This window comes from Camelus ferus, chromosome 27 (genome assembly GCF_009834535.1).
Source record: "Camelus ferus isolate YT-003-E chromosome 27, BCGSAC_Cfer_1.0, whole genome shotgun sequence".
NCBI lineage: Eukaryota > Metazoa > Chordata > Mammalia > Artiodactyla > Camelidae > Camelus > Camelus ferus.
In genome coordinates, this window is record NC_045722.1 from 697,958 (window position 1) to 720,979 (window position 23,022).

General features: G+C 44.2%; 1 protein-coding gene across 2 annotated transcripts in view; it reads left to right on the forward strand.

Annotated features, from left to right (window-relative positions):
• The window catches only part of LOC116660273 (putative hydro-lyase KRH_21160), a 37,473-nt gene that overhangs the window by 12,537 nt on the left and 1,914 nt on the right, over positions 1-23,022 (forward strand). The window contains exon 4 of one of the 2 annotated variants that reach the window (XR_004315709.1): positions 6,063-6,073. The exons of the other annotated variant lie outside the window; for it this stretch is intronic. The gene's annotated coding sequence lies outside the window, so the exon portion shown is untranslated. Of the gene's footprint in view, positions 1-6,062; positions 6,074-23,022 lie in introns of those variants that run through there. 2 annotated transcript variants of the gene reach the window in all.

A 23,022-nucleotide genomic window follows, 5' to 3' on the forward strand; every position in this document is an offset into this window, starting at 1 on the left:
TTGGTGGGGGGAGGTAATTAGGTTTCCTTATTTATTTACTACTAGAGGAGGTGCTGGGGGTTGAACCCAGGACCTCGTGCATGCTAAGCATGTGCTCTGCCACTTGAGCTACACCCTCCCCCCTGGAAAGAGGATCTTTTGCTTAGCCATGCACTGCAGCTAGAGATAAGAGAAACATGGTTCCTTGAATTCATTCCTTTTAAAAAATGACCCTCTTGATTTCCAGCTCTGGTTATGATGGAGCACCTGACATTGGGCTCCCCTCCGTGCTGTGCACAAGAAAAGCTAGCTTAACTGTGTAAACCAGTGATTACAGGCGCTGGACAGCAGCCAAGGCAGAAGAGGGAAGCACGTGAGGCCAGCTTCATGCTGGTCCCAGCAGAGAGGCAAGGCCCAAGCGAGGAACACCAGGGGCTCTGGGCAGAGGAAATGGGGACCGGAGTTCGGGCCTGCTGATCCGGCTGGATGTAGAGGGCAGGCGCCGTAGAGGAGGGGGCTGCAGAGAAGAACCCCTGCAAAAGTGTGTAAAAATCCCTCCTGGGCACTTGGCCCGCTGCTGAGACGTGCGTGAGCGGCAGACTCCCAGAGACCTAGCAGAGAACAGTTTCTGGGAGGCTGGTGGCTGAACAGAGATTCCAGAGGTCTCACACTATGGTGAGACGTGCGGGGTTAGGCCCAGCCTAAGCAGAAAGTGTGAGCCCTCACAAACCCCTAGGCATTAATGGGGATCCAGAGAGGCCACATCCTAGCTGGAGAACCATGAACTAGCAGTGTTACCGATATGATTAAGGACTAAACGTAAACAGACACTTGCTGCCAGAAGAAGGTTCAAACACAGAGGAAGACAGTGCAACCCAGGGTCCCTTCAGTCTGTGAGCCACGGTCCTAACCAGCGGACACACACATGCAACCAGCCGCTGCGCACGCAGAGAAAAAGCAACCAGGTCATCATTGAGTAGTAAAAGAAGCAGTCCCAGAGTTGACCCATGTATTAGTTATCGCACAAAACCTTTAACTACACTTAGTATGTTAAAGAAATTGGAGGAAAAGAAGAACTTCATGGATAAAAGAGTACTTCAGTAGTGAACTTAAATCTATGAATAAGAATCAGATAGGCGTTTAGGAATGCAGATTGAAATCTGAAAGTAGGAACTAGTTGAATGGTTTCAGCATGAGTCTAGGCTCAAAGATAGTCACAGAAAATACTTAGACTGAACACAGAAGGAAAAAAGTACTTGAAAAAGAGTAAATATGAGGGAGATTTGGGGCACAGGCAAAAGGTTTAACATCCACGTGACCTAAGCCCCGAGAGGAGCGGAGAGAGACAGGACATGGCAGTACTTGAAGAGTGATGGCCGAGGATTCCCATAACCTAGTGCACGATAAAGCTCACACATTCAGCAAGCTTCACAAACACCAAACAGGAAAACCGCACTGAAGGACTCCATCGTCAAACTTCTGAAAACTTGAGATGTAAAGAAAATCTTTAAAGTAGCCAGAAAAACCAAAACCAGTATCTCCTGGGGAAACTATCATAAAAATAACAGTTGATATCTTAACAAAAATCTATTGAACCTGAAAGACAATGAAATGGCATCTTTAAATTGCTAAAAGGTAAAACAAACAAAAAATCCTGTCAGCCTTGAATTCCACACCAAACAAAACAAAACAACAAAAACCAGCTCAAATATGAGAGTTAAAAAAAAAAGGTTCTCAGATAAAAAAGAGCTGCAAAATTGTATCCCAGCAGGCTTACAGGATTAAAAAAAAGTCCTAAAGGAGTTTGTTCAGGTTAAAGGCAAATGATTCTGCATGATCACGCTGAGTAAATACAAGACTACTGACTGCTGACAATAATAATAAATATTTGTGGGGTTTATGACATAGGGAACAAAATACATAAAATCAGTGAAAAATATGTGTGTGGAGCTAAACGGAGATAAATTGTTATAAGACTCCTGCTTTATTTGTGACAATGACAGGTTCACTGTAATAAGTTAATAATACACTTTGTGAATTCTAGGATTAGATGCTGAAAACCTGACAGTAAAACGAAAACAAAAATGATAAAGTGGAATATTAAAATACTTGATTAATGAAAAGAAGGCATGGACTGGGAGGGTACAGCTCAGCAGGGGAGCATGTGGTTAGCATGCAGGAGGTCCTAGGTTCAATCCCTAGTACCTCCATTAAAAAAATAATAATAAAAGAATTTTTTTTTAAAAAGAAGGCACGAAGGGAGGAAGAAAAGAACAGATGGGGAAAATAGAAAACAAATAGCAAGATAGTAGACTTAACTCCAACTTAATTATTTCATAATTAGAGTGAGTGTAAGTGTAAGGGGACAAAGCACCCAATTAAAAACACGGATGGTAGAAGATTTAAAAAAAAAGACCCAGTTATATGCTGCTTACACAAGACATTGCAAAATACACCAAAGTATGAAAACACAAGTAACACGAACATCATGTGACAGGATGAATTAAATATGTCATTTAAACAACTAACCAAAGAAAGCACATATGATTACATTAATATAATCAGATATAATCAAGTAATCAGAGAAAGTAAACTTTAAGCCAAGAAGCTATTACTTGAAACAAAGAAATTCCATATTGATAAGTTACCTCAGCAGAAAGCAATAATAATGCACCTAAGAATACAGCTTGAAAACGCATAAAGCAGTTGACCAAATAAAAGGACAGACAGATCCACAGTCGTATCTGGAGAACCCAGCACAGCTTTCCTGGTAACTTACAGAACAATCAAAAACTAAAATGCGGACTATCCGAGCAACACTGTTCAGCCTGTCTTACCTACCTGATCAGTGTTTATAGACTACTACACCCAGGTATACAGAGTACACATTCTCTTCAAGTACAAGTAACATTTATCAAATAAAACATAACAACCCATAAAGCAAGTTTCAACACATTCCAGAGGCTTACAGTCATGCAGTGTATTGCTGCTGACCGCCACAGAAGTAACTTAGCACATACTAACAGAACTGTAACTTCAAAGGATTTAGAGATTAAGGAAAAAAGCTTCAAGAATAATCCAGTAATCAAAGCAGTAATTACAATGGAAATTATAAAGTAAACTGAGCTGACTATAAAGGAAATGCAACCTATCAAAATGTGTGGGTGCAGTTAAAGCAATACTTAGAAATAAATTTATGGATCTAAATACTTACATGAGAAAAGAATGGTTGTAAATCAATGATAAGTTCCCAATACAAGGAGTTAGAAAAAGAACTTTTAAAAAATCCGAAGGAGGCAGAAGAAGGAAAATAATAAAAATAAGGGCGGAAACCAACACAACAGAACATGCTCCTATAACAGTGTATGTATGCAGCCAAAAGAAACGTAGGGGGTAAAAAGCCCTAGCGAGACTGAATAAGAAAAAGAAAATGCACGCGCGCACACACACGCACACACACCCACACACACACACACACCCTAGTATCAAGAATGAGGTGATACTATGAATAACTTTGTGCCAAACGTGAGTATTTCGATGAATGGACAAATTCCTGGAAAAGCACGATCTACCAAAACACAGGCAACAAGAACAGAAAGTCCAAGCAGCCCCGTAGCAGTCAGACAAGCGGGCAGCAAACCTATCCAATGACGAACGTCTCTGCAAAGTGAACGCCAAGCACAGGCGGCCTCACGGGTGAAATCTGCCACACGTACTGAAGAAAGGGTATTAATTTACACAATTCTTTCGGTAAATAGAGGATAAGAGAATATTTCCTAATGCATTTATGAACTAAGCATCAGCTGGATGTAAAACTTTATAAGGATGCTACAAAAAAGGAAAATCGCAGACCAGTACCATTCACGAACATGGGCACATGTCCCTAAACAGAATTTAGCAAGTGAGGTCTGTTCCAGGGCAGCCAGGGCGGGTGAACGTGAGACAGTCAGTCAGGAAATCTGCCGCAGCGGGAAGGTGCAGGTGGAGACCCACGTCCTCCTCTCAGTAGATTCAGGAAAGTCGCTCAGCAAGAGCAGGCGTTCGTTCGCAACTCGAGCACCGTGGCCTGGCGGGGCAGGAGCTTCTTCAGCCCAATAAAGGAGATCCCGCAGCTGGCACTGGGTGGCTGTGGTGCAATGTGGAGAAATATGGCCTAAAAATCAGGAAAAGGCAAGGATTGTCACTGTTCCCACTTCTGTTTGACGTTTAATTGGAAGTCCTAGCCAATGTTATAAAGCACGAGAATGAAATGGGTATACAGATTGAAAAGGCTGAAGTAAAACTGTCTTTACTACAGACAATATGATTATTTACATTGAAAATTCTTTAAATCTATGAAAAATCCTAAACCTGAAAAGTAAATTTAGGAACATTGCATGATACAAGGTTAATATACAAAAATCAACCGTATTTGTATATGCTACAAAAAAACAATTGAAAAAATGAACTTTAAAAATGCAACTTAAAAACAGAGTATTTGGGAGTAAATTTGATAAAAGATTTGCAAGACATTTATTCTGCAAACTGTAAATCATTATGAGGAAATTTAACAAAGCCCTAAATGAATGGTGATATATAGTGTTCATGAAATAGAAAATTTGATATTATTAAGGTGCGGTTTTCCCCAGTTTCACCTATAGATTCAACATAATCCTAATCAAAATCCCAAGCAACATTTTTATAGCTAATCAGCAAGCTGATTATAAAATTTATATGGAAATCCAAAGGACATAGCAAACACAATCTTGAAAAAGAACAAGAGTGGAGGACTTACACCACCTAATTATTCTGCGACAGCAATCAAGGAGACGGGCGTGCTGGTTTACTAGTGCACTGCAGATTAATGGAATGGAATAGAGTGCAGAAAAAAGTTCACGCATATATGAGAACTGATCTTTGACAAAATATATGAGGTCATTCATCAGGAAATGAAGATCTTTTTCAACCAAAATGTGCTGGCACAACTGGATAACTGGATATGGAGAAGGTAACCGTGGCCTCTGTCTCACAGCATTCACAAAACTGAGATGGATCAGAGATCTAAACAAAGTCTAAGCCTCTAAATTTTTCTTAAAAGAAAACATACAGGAATATCTCCATGAATTTGAGCTGGGCAAATATTTCAGATGGGACACAAAAGATAGTAGCCATAAGGTTTAAAACTAATAAATTAGATTTAATAAAAAGTAAACATTTCTGATCATCAACATCATTAAGAAAATAAAAAGAAATGCCAGAGAGTGGATGAATGCATTTTCAATACATACATTGAAAAAGGACTTGGATCCAGACCGAACAATCCCTACAAAGCAGTAAGGCAAAGAAAAAGCAGCGTATAAATGGGCAAAAACCTCAAACAGACGCTGGACAAAAGAGGGCATGCAAATGGCAACTAGCACATAAAAGAAGCTCATTAGACAGCAGAGATATTCAAATTGAAAACAATTCTCTAGGATGCCCTTTAGAATTACTAAAATCTAAAGGAATGACAGTAGTTCCACACCTCTGCCTCTTTCCCCTTCTTCCCCGCTTCCATTCCTTTTCCAGATGCTTCAGCCGGAGGCCAGCACGTGGAGCAAAGCCAGGCTGGTGCTGCGTGGAGTTCTGTGTGGAGGGACAGCCACGAAGGGTGAGAACGGTGCCCCAGCTGGGCAGGGAGGCAGCCACGTTCAGGGACAGGCCCACATGTTATACCAGAGCATAAGCAAGGTGAGGCGGGTGCTGACACAGAAGGAAACCCAGTGGTAGATGTCAGAGCTTGAACAGGAGAACAGAGGGTCCATATGGGAGACAACTCAACACGGGAGTTCGGGCCTGAGCGGAGTGAGAAGGGGGTCCGTGTCAGTGTGGTCCAGCGTGGAGAGTCAGAGCCTAAGGGGACTGAGGAGGTCATCCACTTGGATGGGAGGCCCAAAGCAGGAGTGTAGAGCCTGAGCGAGGAGAGCAGGGTGTTCGGTGGAGGAGTGATCGGGAGAGGAGTCCCAGAGAGTAAGCACAGCGAGCGGGGGGGTGGTCACATCGGGGACACGAGACATTGGCTCCATTCAGCGTACTGACCCAGTAAGTACACAGGATGAGGGTAGCACACGTCGGAGAGAGGAGCTGTGGTTTTGTAGAGGGAGGAGACCAAAGTGAGCCCTGTGAGTTGGACTGGAATTGGAAGAACTGGTGTGGACTCACGGTTTCCAGCACACGCAGAGAGCCATGGAAGTGAGCAAAGACGTAAGTGTATGTGTTCGGTGTGTATGTTTCTACCCATCACATATTCCCTGTTTCTCTCCTGAGAAAGGCAATGGGAGCAGTGACGTGCTAATGGCAGTGAGCACACTAAGTGCCTAAATCTTGGTTTCTAAACACCATTCTCCATTAAAAGAAACTAAGGCTTTTTGGAGAAATGGCTGATTCCAGGGCTAGGCAGGAAAGGTTCAAGGTGATCCTCAACGTTCTTATTCCAGAAAGCAGAAAACTGTTTCAAGAATGGTAGGGAGATGTCAAAAGGGCGCAGAAGCCAGCTTGCAGGGCCAAGTCTGGTACAATTTGAGCATCAAAATAATGATAGATTATTACCCACTGAAGAACACGGGAAACCACAAGTTCACACAGATATAAGTGAATGTGAGCAAAGCGAAAGTTTGGGAAGCCGTGGAATAGTTACTTAATATCCGAGTCTTCCCCACAAATGCATAAATTACAAGGGAAAATAATAACTTCATAGTGAGGAAGACTTGCAAACTGTTCAAATGATCAAAATGAACATTATCAGTTAGGGGATAAATTAAAGTCGTGTGCCTTTTATGGTAATCTTGCCAAAGATGTATAACCTGAATGTAATTATGAAGAAAGATCATTCAACAATATAATTGGCATGGAAACTTCAAAACTTTAAAAAAGAAAACCTGTGATCTCCAGAATATATAAGCAGCTCATACGACTTAATAAGAAACAACCAAACAACCCAATCCAAAAATGGGCAAAAGACCTAAACAAGCAATTCTCCAAGGAAGACATACAAATGATCAAAAGGCACATGAAAAAATGCTCAATATCACTAATTATCAGAGAAATGCAAATCAAAACTACAACGAGGTATCACCTCACACCAGTCAGAATGGCCATCATTCAAAAATCCACAAATGACAAATGCTGGAGAGGCTGTGGAGAAAGGGGAACCCTCCTACACTGCTGGTGGGAATGCAGTTTGGTGCAGCCACTGTGGAGAACAGTGTGGAGATTTCTCAAAAGGCTAGGAATAGACTTACCATATGACTGAGGAATCCCGCTCCTGGGCATATATCCAGAAGGAACCCTACTTCAGGATGACACCTGCACCCCAATGTTCATAGCAGCACTATTTACAGTAGCCAAGACACGGAGACAGCCTAAATGTCCATCAACAGATGACTAGATAAAGAAGATGTGGTATATTTATACAATGGAATACTATTCAACCATAAAAACTGACAACATAATGCCATTTGCAGCAACATGGATGCTCCTGGAGAATGTCATTCTAAGTGAAGTAAGCCAGAAAGAGAAAGAAAAATACCAAATGAGATCGCTGATATGTGGAATCTAAAAAAGAAAAACAAAAACAAACAAACAAACAAACAAAAACAAAGCATAAATACAGGACAGAAATAGACTCATAGACAGAGAATACAGACTTGTGGTTGCCAGGGGGGTGGAGGGTGGGAAGGGATAGACTGGGATTTCAAAACTGTAGAATAGATAAACAAGATTATACTGTATAGCACAGGGAAATATACAGAAAATGTTATGATAACTCAGAAAAAAATGTGACAGTGAGTGTGTATATGTCCATGAATGACTGAAAAATTGTGCTGAACACTGGAATTTGACACAACATTGTAAAATGATTATAAATCAAAAAATGTTAAAAAATTAAATAAAAAACAAAAAAACAAAGCATAAATACAAAACAGAAATAGACTCATAGACATAGAATACAAACTTGTGGTTGCCAAGGGGGTGGAGGGTGGGAAGGGATAGATGGGATTTCAAAATTGTAGAATAGATAAACAAGATTATACTGTATAGCACAGGGAGATATACACAAGATCTTATGGTAGCTCACAGAGAAAAAAATGTGACAATGAGTATATATATGTTCATGTATAACTGAAAAATTTTGCTCTACACTGGAATTTGACATAACATTGTAAAATGATTATAAATCAACTTAAAAAGTGAAAAAAAAAAACCTGAGAACAGTTCCAGGTTGATGAAGACTAAAGAAATTGGACAATTAAATGCAACAGATTCTTGTTGAACTGGATCCTTTTACTAGAAAGTACATTACTGGGACAACTGTTGAACCTCGAACAGCGCCTGAGAATTAGAGGGCTGTGATGCAGCAGTGTTACCTTACTACTCATGATGGTCATGGAGGAAGATGTCCCTGCTTGTATTAAATACACACTAAAGAATCTGGGGGACCAGGTTGGCCACTTTTTCTAAAATGCTGAAAGAGAAATACTCTTTGGTGGAGGAGGGTATAGCTCAGTGGCAGAGCACATGCTTAGCATGCACGAGGTCATGGGTTCTATCCCCAGTACCTCCATTAAATAAAAAATAAACCTAATTACCCGCCCCCCCAAAAACAAATTATTCTTTGTACTGTACTTGTAACTTTTGTGATTGTGCTTTTTAAAAAATATTAAAATTATATGACACACACACAAAGATAATACCAAGTGTTGGTAAGGATGTAGAGCAGCTGCCCCACACTACTGGTGGATGGGTAAATGGCACAACCACTTTGGAAAACTATATGTCAGTTTCTTATCAAATTAAAGTTACACCTACCCTATTCCACTGAGAAGTTACTAGGGCCACAAACGGGCTTGTACTAGAATGTTCTTGGATTTATGTGACACAGTCCCAAACTGGAAAGAACCCAAATGTCCATCAATAAATGAATGGATAAGTTGCTGTTTATCCACACAATGGAATACTATTCAGCAATATTTAGGAACTGTTGACGCAACAGCATGGTTGAATCTCAAAAGAACTATGTTGAGTGAAAGAAGCCAGACATAAATAAGTTTATACTTATGATTGCATTTATATGAAGTTGAAGAAGAGTCAAAGCTTCGGGGAAATGGGGATGGACTGGAAAGGGGCGAGAGGGAACTTTGCGGGAGTAGAAATGTTTTATATCTTGACTGGATGGAGATTATGGGAGTGTATATAGTTGTCAAAACTCATCAAACTATATACTTAAAATCTATGCATATTATTTGTAAACTTCAACTTAAAAGGCTAATTTAAAAAATTCACTGATTTATCAGCAGTGCTTATGCCTAGGCAGTAGGATTCTTTCTCTTCCCACATTATGTATTTCTGAAGTGTTTGAAGGTTTTTCAACAACCATGTCTTTATTTAAAAGAGCCACATTTAGAATCTAAAAAATATAATTACATGAAACTAGCATTTGCCCATAGGGTGCTCAAGCAACTAGTTGTCTTGGGGGGGGAGGGGGGAATTAAGTTAGATCTACTCCTTTAAAAATATACCCCCGAAAAAAGTTCAGGTAAGTCAAAGCATAAAACCAAGCCATAATTTAAAATCGAGCCATAAATAATAGCAGATAGAAGTTGATACTTATCTGATTTCTGAATGGCAAATAAACTATTCAACACAATGTTAGGAACTCTAAAGGAATCGATTTCTGCTACATAAAAATATTGCTATATAATAAAATATAAACAAAATTAAATGCAACAGGAAGTTCGGGGATTTATAAAAACATAACATTTGACAGATTTATAGGCAAAGTATGTGAATTCTATAAAGGACGGAAGAATAGAGGAAAGGAAGGAGGGAAAGAGGAGGAAAGGGAGGGGAGGGGAGGGGAGGGGAGGGGAAGGGAGGGAAGTCAGGAAGGAAGCGCGGGAAGGGGGCGGCGGCGGGAGGGAGCGCGGCAGGCTGATGCGCGCGCCAGTGAAAAGTGACCCTGAGCGGCCACGCACCCAGCAGCGCGCGTCACTCCGCAGCCCAGCCGCTGGGGGCGGGCGTGAGCGGCCGGGCGGGTTCCTGGTCGCCACGTGCGGCGTGCGCGCTGCTGCGCTTCTGGAAGCCGGGCTAGCGATGTGCGTCAACAATCTTCACTGCACTTTCACCGTTTGAATCAGAAATGTCTCTTTGGAATCCGTCTAAAGGAAGTAGTGAACACGTCACTCTTTTCAGGATTATTCCTAACAGCCAAAACATACATAAACAAAAATAACCCAAATGCCAGCGTTATGGAACAGTTCGTTAAGCCATGGGGTATCTGATGCCTGTTCTGCCATTTGCAGCGAGTCTTTAATGACATTTTTAAAATGCTCGTGATAAATTCAGGAAAGCAAGCCTGGCCTCCCGTTTGGCTCCGAAGCAGACGTCTCGTCGGTGGGGAAGCCCGTCCCCAGACGCAGCACCCTTGCCCGCCGTCGGTGTACTGTGAATGGGCTGCACGTGAAATGGGGCCTCCGCCCCGTGTGCGCGCCTGTCGCTCGGGGCTGGTTCGGGAGAAGCCGGCGCGTCCGCGCCCGGGCGCGCGGGGGCTCGCACGGCGGTCGGCGGCCTGGGGCGCAGCGCAGCCGCGAGGCGGGCAGCGGACGGGGCGCCCGGGGGGCCGGGCACGCTCGCGCCGGCGGCGTCCGGCCGTCGCCCCCCTGGAGCACAGCAGACTCCCGTTACTTTCCGCCTTCCGGATGCCCCCCAAGTCCCTTCCCTGCAGCCCCCGCCTGGCGGGGGGGGGGGGTGTCTGGGCGGCGCGGGCCCCGCATTGCGCAGGACGAGGAGGGGCGGGGTGGCGCCGCGGGTCCCCCCCGCGCCGCGTCCACCTGCCGGCCGGGCGGGAGGCCGCAGGCCGAACAGAAACGCGGTCTGCAGACGTAGTGTTACGTCTTCTCCTCATCAAGATCGTTCGTATTTTCACATGTGAGGCGTTCCCCGCTTATTTTATGGTACATTTGCAAAGCAAAACGTAAACTATGTAATTTAAACCCAGTTATACATCCATTTCAGAAAGTTTAGAAAATGACAACATTCAAGACTGTTCGCCTGAAACCTTCCTACATCGGGAGGGCTGTGCAACGGCGCAGCCGCCCCCCAAGTTAAACACAGAATTACCGTGTAGCCCGTCAGTGCCACCCCGGGCGTGTTCGCAAGAAAAATGTAAGTACGTGGTCACAGAAAAACTTGTGCACCAATGTTCGTAGCAGCGTTTTTAAAACTGAGGTATAGTTGATGTACAGCATTACATCTGTCAGGTGTAGAACACGGTGGTTCGCAATTTTTAAAGGTTATACTGCATTTATAGTTGCTATAAAACATTGGCTATGTTCCCTGCGCTGCACAGTACATCCTCGGAGCTTATTTATTTTATACAGAGTAGTTTGTGTCTCTCGATCCCTATTCCTATCTTGCTCCTCCCCCCTTCCCTCGCCCCACTGGTAACAACTGAATCTGTATCTGTAAGTCTGTTTCTTTGTTGTTACATCCACTGGTTTGTTTTAGTCTTATTTTTTAGATTCTACATATGAATATATTATACAGTATTTGTCTTTCTCTCTCTGACATATTTTACTTAGCATAATACCCTCCAAGTCCATCCATGTTGTTGCAAATGGTAAAATTTCATTCCTTTTTATGGCTGAGTAGTATTCCATTGTGTGTGTGTGTGAGTGTGTGTGTGTGAGTGTGTGTGTGTGTGTGTGCGTGTGTGTGTACCACATCTTTATCAATTCATCTGTTGGTGGACATTTAGGTTACTTCCACATCTCGACACTTTTAAATAATGCTGTGAACATTAGTGTGCACGCATCTTTTTGAGTTAGTGTTTTCATTTAGGGGGATCTATACTCAGGAGTGGAATTGCTGGGTTATGGTAGTTCTAATTTTAGTTTTTTGAGAAACCTCCATACTGTTTTCCCACAGTGACTGCACCAATTTACATCCCCACCAACACTGTATGAGGGTTCACTTTTCCTCAACATCCTCCTAACATTTTTTTTTTTTTTGAAGATAGCTTTTCTGATGGGTGTGAGGTGATATCTCACTGTGGCTTTCATTTTCATTTCCCTGATTATTAGTGATGCTGAGTATTTTTTTTTTCATGTACCTGTTAGCTGTCTGTATGTCTTCTTTGAAAAATGTCTATTCTAATCTTCTGTCCATTATTTAACTGGGTTTTTTGGTTTTATATATATATATATATATATATATATATAAATACACACACATATGTGTGTGTGTATATATATACACACACACATACACACATACATATATATATGGTTGTATGAGTTGTTTATATGTGTTGAATATTAACCCCTTATCAGTCATATCATTTGCAAATATTTTCTCCCATTCAGTAGGTTGTCCTTTCATTTTGCCAATGCTTTCCTTTGCTGTGAAAAAGCTCTAAAGTGTAATTATGTCCCATTTGTTAATTTTTGCTTTTATTTCCTTTACTTTAGGAGACAGATCCAAAAAAAATTTTTTTACAATTTATGTCAATGAGTGTTCCACCTATTTTTTTCCTAAAAGTTTTATTATTTCCAGTCTTACATTTATGTCTTTAATCCATTTTGAGTTTACTTTTGTACATGGTGTTAGAGAATGTTCTGATTTCATTTTTTTACATATGGCTGTCCAGTTTTCCCAGTACTGCTTATTCTATCTTTTCTCCATTGTATATTCTTGCCTCCTTTGTCATAGATTAATTGACCGTAAGTGTGTAGGTTTCTTTCTGGGCTCTCTGTTCTGTTCCATTGATCTATGTGTCTGTTTTTGTGCCGGTACCATATTGTTTTGATTACTATAGCTTTGTAGTGTAGTGTGAGGTCGGAGAGCATGATTCCTCCAGCTCTGTTCTTCTCAAGATTGTTTTGGCTATTTGGGCTCTTTTGTATTTCCGTACAAATTTTAAAGTTATTTGTTCTAGCTCTGTGAAAAGTGCCCTTGGTATTTTGATAGGGATTGCATTGAATCTGTAGATTGCTTTGGGTAGTATGTTCATTTTAACAATAATAATTTTTCAAATACACGAACATGGTATATCTTTCCATCTGTTGTGTTGCCTTCAATTTCTTTCATCAATGTCTTATAGTTTTTGAAGCATAGGTGTTTTACCTCCTTAGGTAGGTTTTTTCCTAGGTATTTTATTCTTTTTGATATAACTATAAATGGGATTGTTTCCTTAATTTTCTTTTCTGATAGTTTGTTGTTAGTGTATAGAACTGTAAAAGATTTCTGCATATTTATTTTTTATCTTGCAACTTTACAGAATTCATTGTTAAATCTAGTAGTTTTGTCGTGGTGTCTTTAGGATTTTCTATGTGTAGTATCATGTAATCTGCAAACAGTGACAGTTTTACTTCTTTGTTTCCAATTTGGGTTCCTTTGATTTATTTTTCTTGTCTGATTGCTGTGGCTAGGACTTTGCATACTATGTTGAATACAAGTACCCAGAGTGGGCATCCTTGTCTTATTCTTGATCTTAGAGGAAATGCTTTCAGCTTTTCACCACTGAATATGATGTTAGCTGTGGGCTTGTCATATATGGCCTTTATTATGTTGAGGTATGTTTCCTCTATGCCCACTTTCTGGAGAGTTTTTCTTTAAATCATAAATAGATATTAAATTTTATCAAAAGCTTTTACTGATCTATTGAAATGATCATATGGTTTTCATTCTTCAGTTTGTTAATGTGCTGTATCACACTGATTGACTCGCAGATATTGGAAAAGCCTTGCATCCCTGGAGTAAATTCCACTTAGTCATGGTGTATGATCATTTTTCTGTATTGTTGGATTCAGTTTGTTTTGAGGATTTCTGCATCTATGTTCATTAGTGATACTGGCCTGTAATTTTCCTTTTTTGGTAATATCTTTGTCTGATTTTGGTATCAGGGTGATGCTGGCCTCATAGAATGAGTTCAGAAGCATTCCTTCTCCAGGAATTTTTTGGAATAGTTTGAGAAGTATAACTCTTTTCTAAATGTTTGGTAGGATTCACCTGTAAACCCATCTGATCCTGGAGTTTCCATACAGCTTTAAACTTGTAGCCCTTTCATGGACACCAGTTCTGATAGTGCACTGTGAATTAATACTCTTAAGTAGCTAGTAAATAAAACGTAAGGAACTGTATGCTTTCTATTTTTATGAAGGTCACATTTGTTATGTATAAACACTTAAAATATGTTCTAAGTTTTGTAACCCTAGTTTGAAACCTGTATTTTATATTAGAGGCTTGATAAAAGGAAGATATATACCGTCTCCTTTATTTCCTTTGCCAAGCAAAAGCTTTTAGGTTTGATTATGTCCCATTTGTTTATTTTTGCTTTTATTTCATTTGCCTTGGGAAACTGATCTAAGAAAGTATTGCTATGATTTATGTTTGAGAATATTTTGCCTATGTTCTTTTCTTGGAGTTTTATGGTGTCATGTCTTATATTTAGGTCTTTAAACCACTTTGAGTTTATTTTTGTATATGGTGTGAGGAGGTTTTCTAATTTCGCTCACTCACACGGAGCTGTCCAGACTGCATATAAGCAGCAGCACAGAATCAGCAGCAGGTGGCCTGGTCTAGGGAGACCAAAGTGGGAGTCGGGTCACCTAGGTAGCCGGGGCTTGAGGGTCGAGACCCCAGAAGAGAGGGGAATACGAAGAAGTGAGCCTGAAATTCCGTTTATAATCCCGTCTCGACATTTGTTGACACCTAAACTGAGCTCATGAGATTCCAAGAAAATGACACAGAAAGCTGCTAAGGGGCTCAAGAGCTAAGCAGAGATTGGCAGCCCACACTTAATGAGGAGACACACATAGGGGTTTAAGGTTCACTGGTTCACCCAGGCACTGCTCTAGGGCTAAAGGCAAACTGGACATGGACCAGCTTCAGCCTGACCAAGGTGAACTGCCTTCATCTCTCTGTCTGTCAGGATGAGGAGGGCGTCCATGGTGGAAGGTGGCTCAAGGCACAGTGCAAGAGCCGAACACTGTGGAGAGGGTATTGCAGAGCAGAGCTGTTGCTGCAGGTGAGGAGGGTGTCCCTGGGGGAGGGAGGAGCAAGCTGGCATAGGAAGTGCACTCACAAGTAGGAGTGTCCCATCCTGGGGACTCCAAGCGCAAGCACGGTGAGGAGGATATCCCCAATGGAGAGGGGCAAGGGCTGTCTGGAGGTGTCAGGTCCTGAGCAGGGTGGGGAAGACGATCACATAGTGGTGATGGGGAGGCCCAGTTGGGGTCTCAGTGACTTAGCAGGGGAAAGGAGGGTGTCCACATAGAGGGCCTGCCTGGCAGTGGGTGTGGGAGCCCACACAGGGAGAGGAGAGTGTTCATGCAGTGGGCTGGTCTGATGTGAGAAGTCGAAACCCGAATGGGAATTCTGCATAAGAGAGGGGTTGGTGGCAGTGATGCAAATAACTAAACATACTAAGGATGAATGGAGCCACGTTTCTCCCTGTCAGAGAAAGGGGTTACAAACATGACCCAAATGAACCCTGTGATGTTGGACTGGAATTCAAGGTATTGGTGTGAGCGTATAGTTTTCAGTGTACATAGCCAGAGATAGAAATAAATGTGTGTGTGTGTGTGCATATGTGTTCTCTTGCTCTGTCTGCTGAAAGGACCAGGGAGAAGGAACATCCCAGTAGCAGTGAGCACAAGTGAGCCTGGGATGTCTTCTGAGGGAAAGCCAAGAGGCACTCAGAAATGAGGGAACTATGTCAAAAATGGCAATTTGAAGGAATTCCCGTTAGTCAAGTCAGGGACAATTTGAGCATCAAAATGTGTAATGATAGTAATGGATTGTGACCATGGTATTTTTTTAATTGAAATACAGTTGGTGTGCAATATTATGTTAATTCAGGTGTACTACATAGTGGCTTGGCATTTGCATATATGATGGAATGATCACCACAGTAAGTCTAGCAGCCACCTGTCCCCATTCAAAGTTATTACAGTACTATTGACCGTATTCCTTATGTTGTATATTATATCTCTGTGGCTTATTTATGTTGCATCTAGTAAAGTTTTTCCAGAGTCCTGGATTCATTTATTTTTGGTAGTCCGTGCTTCTCAATATGACCTTCTTGCCTTAACTTTGTCGTTGTTGATGGTAATGATTTTTTTGTTTGTTTTTATTGTGGTAGGAACATTTAACATGAAGTCTACCCTCTTAACAGAATTTGAAGTGTGTAACATAGTGTTGTTAATTATAGGCATGATATTGTACAGCAGATATCTAGGACTGGCTTGTCTTGCACAACAAACTTTCTATCTGTTGAATAACAGCTCTCCATTTCTTCCTTCTCCCAGTCCCTGGTGACCAGCTTTCAGCTTTCTGCTTCTATGAGTTTGACTATTTCAGATACTTCATTTAAATGGAATCATGCAGTATTTGTCCTATGAATGGCTTATACTTAGAAAATCTGGGTTAAGTTATCTTCCTCTAAAGAGTATTGCATTTTGTTGTGGCAATGCTTAACTTACTTGCAGGTTATCTTGATCCCCGGGGGTTTAGTTTTAGCCTTCATTAGGGAAGGTCTATTCAGTTTTTTCCCTGGTGCTCAGATACGGTCTACCTTCTAAGATGTAGCTCTTCAGGAATGTCAGTGGAAAGCCCTAGCTATTTGTCAAACTCCTCTCTTTTGGTTAGGCTTAAATGCCAACCTTAAACTCTTGAGTCCTAGGAAGCTAAAATCTCAGCTCAGTTCCTTAGCCTCTTTTTTGCTGTTTTTTTTTTTAAAGCAACTTTATTGTGGTTATTGATTTATAATCATTTTACAATGTTGTGTCAAATTCCAGTATTGTGGTGTAATTTCTGTACAGTAAACTACACATATTTCAGATGTACAATCTGATGAATTTTGATAGATGCAGACACCTATGAAACCACTGCCACCATGGAGATACCTGACATTTCCATCACTCCCCAGGAGGTTTTGCTGGGTTTCTTGGAGTCCTGTCCCGTGCATACACAATTTAGGAATCAGTCAACGATTAAAGGGAAATTTATACGAAAAACTTGGATCTCTTTCTTCTGTGGCTTTTCCCTTTCTGGGTTCCCCACGTGCCCTTGATTGCTGGTGCTTCAGGATCGTTTCCAAAGCTCTGACTTCTGTCTCATCAGGCGGGTAAACTGCTGCTTTCTGCTGGAGCTCTACTCGCAGGGCCCTGCAGTAAACTACGGGATACCCTCGGGGAAGAGCTGACTAAACGTGGGTCCCCCCCAGTGAGCTTCCCTTCCATTTCTCCCTACTTTGGGTTGCTCTCCAGTGCCTTCACACAGGTTTTTTTTTTTTTTTTTTTTAATATTTTGTCCAAGATTTATAATTGTTACATTTATGTTTTAGTGACTTTGTTTCTGTTTGGTAACTTAGGTGTCTGTAATGTTTAATAGAATTTGGGATGCTAGGTTTACAATTCTAACTTATGTGTAATTATAGTAATTTGTTTACATTTAACGTTTAAATCTCATTTATTTTATAAACAGTATGGGAACAATTAAAGGCGTTTTAGGTTCATGTTTATATTTAACTGATTGGATTTACAAATATCCTCAAACACTTCAGGGAGGGCTCCTTATAAGTCAGATATTGAAATACTTAAAAAGGAAATCGGTTATATTAAATTCAAAATTCAACTTGAAATAATTAAAGCATTTAATTAAATTTATAAATAGGACCAAAATTAGTACAGACTCCTTATTAATGATTATTAGAATTTTCTACGTTTACAAGGAAAATAAGAAAATGATGAATATTGTAAATTGAACCAGGGTTTTGTATTTATATTTTCAATAAGTTAACAATTTTAAGGCAATATTCTAAATGAGCATTTGTTGACATAGACTGTATGGGCTTTCAATCTACAAGACTTGGTCAGAATTGCTCCGGATCACAATTTACTTAATGTCTGTCATCCTCAGTTTCTGTATCTGTAAAATGGGGACAATGAGATCTCCCTAAAAGCACATGTCTCAATAAGGAATAATGTTCATGATGGTAGTAATGATGATTAATAACAATGTTTTAAAGGAGGGCTGTATGCAGTATGAATCCATTTTTTGGTTAAAAAAGTAACACATGCAAACATAGACATGAACAAGCCTCCAGGAGGCTGTGGGCGACGTTAATTTTCACACACAATTATCTGTCATTTCTGATCTTCCCAGTGTGCGTGTATTACAGTATCTGTTTGCTGTGTGTATACGTGTGTGTGGTCATGTATACAACTTGCAGTTAATTGTTTTGTGGGGTGGGATTATGAGCAATTTTAAGTAGCTGTTTCTTAATTTTGTTTTCTGTGAACAACTGGAGGCCTTGCCGCAGGGCTCGCGGCGCTGGGGTCACGCTCACGCGCCGCGCGGCCCCGGTCGCCGAAGGGCCTTCTCGGCGCATCTGCCTGGGCGCTGCCGGGGCTGCTTTCCGCGCACAGTGGGGCTGCGGGCCGCCGCCGGCGGGGGCTCCCAGCGGCGCGCGTCTGCAAGGGCCCTGGCAGCAGGCGGGGCCTCGTGTCCTCCCCGTTCCTTCCTCCGCCTCCTCTGCTCATGCTTCGTCCCCCTTTATAGCGAGACGACCCCCTTGGGCCCCCCCAGGCCCTCCCCATCCCAGGGGAAATTCCCACGTCCGTTTAAACGCCTTGCTCCTCCCGGACCCAGGGCAGCACATCCACATGTCTGCGTCCCAAATTCAGCAGAATGAGCCCTGAGAGCCCCACAGCCTGCAGCCCCGCCGTCTGTCCTCTGCGGGTGATGGTTAGGGGCGTCCCCGGCGACTCGCGCAACCAGACGGCTGTGCCTCCTGCGTGGTTCCTTCCCGGGGCCTTCCTGCCCTTCTCCCTCCCGGGCCCCAGGCTCGGACGCGTCCTAGACACCTCGCACCTTTGACGTGGCTCCCGGCACGTAAGTGCTTTTTCCTTGACAAGCTCGTGTGTTCCTTGAAACTAGGGGTGCGTCAGGGCCTCCCCAGAACCGACCGCGATGCCGGTGACGCGTTCTCGTCTCTTGTCACTTGCCCTGCAGCAAAAGCCACGCGTTTCACTCCCCCGCTGAGAGGAGGCAAGGCTCCTGCACAGAGGAAGCCACGTAGTGTATGTAGCTCCCACGACCTCTCCTCCAGGTGAGGGCCGGGCTGTCACTTCCAGAGAGCGGAGTATAGGAAGGGGAGAAAATACCTTCCAGCGTAGGAATCTTGCAGACACCGCCTTTATCAGGCGGTCCCGGCCGGTGTCGTCAGTGATGTGTGGGCCCCAGGCACCCCCAGGAGGACGCGATGGGGCGGGCGCGTCACCCTGCGCTGCGCTTCCTGCACACCTGTACCCAGTCCCACCTCGAGAAGACGCCTGGCAGTCCCAGACCGAGGACATTCTACAAATTCCTGAACTGCACTCCTCAAAACTGTTGGAGTCATTAGAAAACATTTAAAAATTTGTTTAAAGGAAAGACTTGAGAAACTGTCACAGACCGGAGGAGACTAGGGAGAAATGAAAACTAAACGAAATGTGGGCTCTTGCATTGCACCTGAAAACAGAAGCAGGATGAACTGGTGAAACCTGGTAAAATCTGGAGTTTGGTTGATGACCCTGGAGTGATGCTGCTTTTTTAGTTCTGAAAAATGCACTGTGGAAATTTCAGACTACAATATGTGGGGAAACTGAAACTGGGTGAGTGAAGAGCTCTCTGTACTATATTTGCCACTGTCTGTAAGTCTAAAATCTTTCCAAAATTAAAAGTTTATTTTAAAAGTCACTCCCCCATATACTCTGCAAAGGCTGAAAGGTTAACTTGCTCTGTGTGGACATAAATGGGAACCAGTTAGTTAGACGCTCTGTGATGGAGCTGAGCAATGAAAGCAACGTACCTTATTTTTATTTTATCCTGATTATAATGGTCTGTCGAGGAGAATGCCAGTTGCCTGCATATCCGCTCTCAACTGGCAGAGCCCACGTTGGCCCTCAGCTGAATGGCTATATTTACGGCCTCCCTTGCAGCCTGGAGTGACCCTGTGACTAACTTCTGGTCAACACTAAGGAAACAGGACATGGTGCCACTTCCAGGAAGTCTCCTTCAAAAGGAGGGGAGCTCCCTGCCTTTTTCCTGCTGCTGCTGTGGGAACAGGAAGGCACCGAGGGGGCACACAGAGGCACGGGGAGCCACAGGAGGGCGTGAGTCTGGGTCTTTGATGAAGTCCTGGAGGTGCCACCCCTAACCTAATACAGGGTCATCCACAGCCACTAAGTCAGAAAAGTACGAAGGTGCATGTGAAAGAAGGACGAAGGAGTGGCTGGATCTGATGTTAATGAGATGAATGGATACATTTTAGATTAAATAAAGCCGTCTTAGGATGCCGTGCGTGGAGTCCTCTGTCTACTTGTAAAGACTGAATACTGTATCATGGGCTCTTTTCTGTTTGACTTTGGTGATATTTGATGCTTGCACACTGTGCACTGTGGTGATGAAAGGCTCTGATGAGTGTGAATTTGGTGTCGCACAGACTTGTGTTCAAGTCTCACTTGGGCCATGGACTGTGTAACCGCAGGCAAGACGTGCCAGCTCTTACAACATGCGGACGCCTCTTAGAGACGTTGAGCGGATTGACTTAGTTAATGCATGTGAACCTCTAGCGCCAGGCCTGGATCGTAGCGAGTTCTTAATAAACTAGTGTGATTACCATTACCAGCCTTCAGCCAGTTCCTTCTTCATGGACACTGAACCTGTCGGGGGCTAATGAAGAAACAGAAACCATAGGAGAACTTAGAGCAGAAGGAGTTGAATGTAGGGAATTGGTTACAGAGGTGATAGGAAAGCTAAGAGGAAAACGGGGGATTATAACCTGATGTACATAACCGGCGACAGCGGGAAGGCCCTGCTGCCGTCAGTGTGAGGGGAGCGGGAGGAGGCGGGGCAGCCAGAGCCCCAGGCCGGCCGGAAGCTCCAGGCCCGGCGAGCTCTCCCAGGGCGGCTGGAACCCTGCGGGAGGAGCAGCTACTTCTGCAGAGGCCCCCGGGGTGAGGAGGGCTGGACACCTCCCTCCCACATTATAATCTCTCTCTAGAACCTCCCACTGCAGACCCATCTGGGGGCCTGGGAAGTGGAGTCTTCAGGGACCACCCTTGAGATGCAGAGCAGAACAGGGGACGGGGGTCTGGAGGGAACGGATCTGATGGAAACAGACCACGGCCCGGCATAGTCCAGCCCTTTAATATCCAGCATTCGCCCCCACCCTCCTCTCGTGTTTAACCACGTCCAGGTGAAACAGCTCTCCTGCGGGCGCCTTCCTTCTCCCCCCGAGAGGAGGGACCGCGTGTCCCCCCAGGCTTCACAGCCACCCCTCCCAACCTGTTCCGCGTGGCTCCTCACGGCCTGGTGAGCTTCCCTGTAACACTGGGCGCCGACACCTTCTCCACATAAAAGACGATGGGGAGAGGAGAGGGGAGAACCATCATCAGTGGTTAACAGGCACATAAACCTGCGTGTGGACTCCTCAGTTCCCGTGTATCTCGCTGGTCACAGGCCATCCCGGACATTTTGTCGCTGACAAAATACAACTTTCTCACTGATGCTCCCTCACCCACCCCTGTCACCCTGCCCTTGGCCGCCGTCCCTCTGCGAGCTGGGAGTATTTACTTGAAACATACCTTCACGCCTAAATGGCCTCATTCTTGTTTTCCCATGACTTTATTGGGTTACTTTAGTCTCAACTGAACCTTAACATTGGACATGCGATCACTTCTTTAGCTATTTCCCTGTTATCACTAATCTGATGCTGAAATTCAACAGTAAAAGGAAAAGAAAAGAAGGTAGGGTCCAGTGGGGGTAGGTGAAACCTGAGGACAGACATCTGTCAGCAGCGCCTGCGGGGACCCGCCTGCCTCCAGCAGAGGTGACGGTGAGCGAGGTGTCCCTCCATGCTCCGCAGCGGCGCCCCTGGACGGGCGCTCCGGGCCAGAGCTGTCAGAGGCAGTGGGTGCTGCTGTGCTCCTGTGCGGGGTCACCGCGGGCAGCCCGGCGTCTGCCCCACTGACACCGGGTCGTCGGGAGCCCGCCCGTAGCAGGGGGGCCCAGAGCCCCCAGAGCGTCAGCCCCTCGGAGAGCGGCGCAGGGTGCAGCCGCAAGGAGGCTGAGAGGCTAGATCTGCAATGTTCTCAGCGCGCAGAGGAAGCGGCCCTTCCTCCCGGGACGGCCTCTGCGGGGGAGGGGGCGCTGAGTGGCGACGGCCGTCGTCGGGAAGGTGGCTTAGGGCCAGGTCGGCCGTCCTCCTCCGAGCGGCCTAGTCCAGCAAGGAGCCCAGTGCTGTCGGAGGCAGGAGCCCACTCAGTGTCAGGAGCCCGCCTGAGAGCCTGTCGCTCCTGCACGTGGCAGGTGCTGTGGACGAGAGGTGACCGGCCCGCACCTCCCTGCTCTGTGGGCAGACAGACACAGGAGTGGTGGCTTCTCCAGCCTGGGGTCCAGTGGCAGATCAGGAACATTCAACCACTCACTAGGAGAGCCCATCCAGCCTGCGCCTGGCAGGGGACCCTCTGCGACCTGCCACCAAGCCTCACTGTCTCCCCGCCCCCACCAGGCAGCCACACCTAGCGTGGGGGCTACTGGTTGGGCTCTTTGCTAGATTCAACCCTGTCCAGTGACCTCCTGTGTTTGCTTTGATTTCTGCTCATTTTGGTATATTTGAATGTTTATGAATAGGGTGGTACAACGACGTAGTCGGGAGTTCCAAAGCAGCAAGTGGTTGTACACACTGAAGACCCCCCCTTCCACCGCCGTCCGCCTTGTCCCCGGAGGTGACTTGGTATCGCCAGGTCCTCGTGACTATCTGAGATCTCCCGTGCTCTGCTGTGCTCCGTCCCTGGCGCACGGCCTGTAGAGCACCGTGGACGTGGTCTCCTAGTTTTTTCCCTTAGTTTATCTCGGAGATGTTTTCCTACTAGCACATTAAGAGTCGTGCTATTACTTCTAACAGTCCCGCGATTTCCCACGGTACGTGGGCGTCATCGCTCATTTAACCAGTCACCTGCTGACAGGTATTTAGATGGT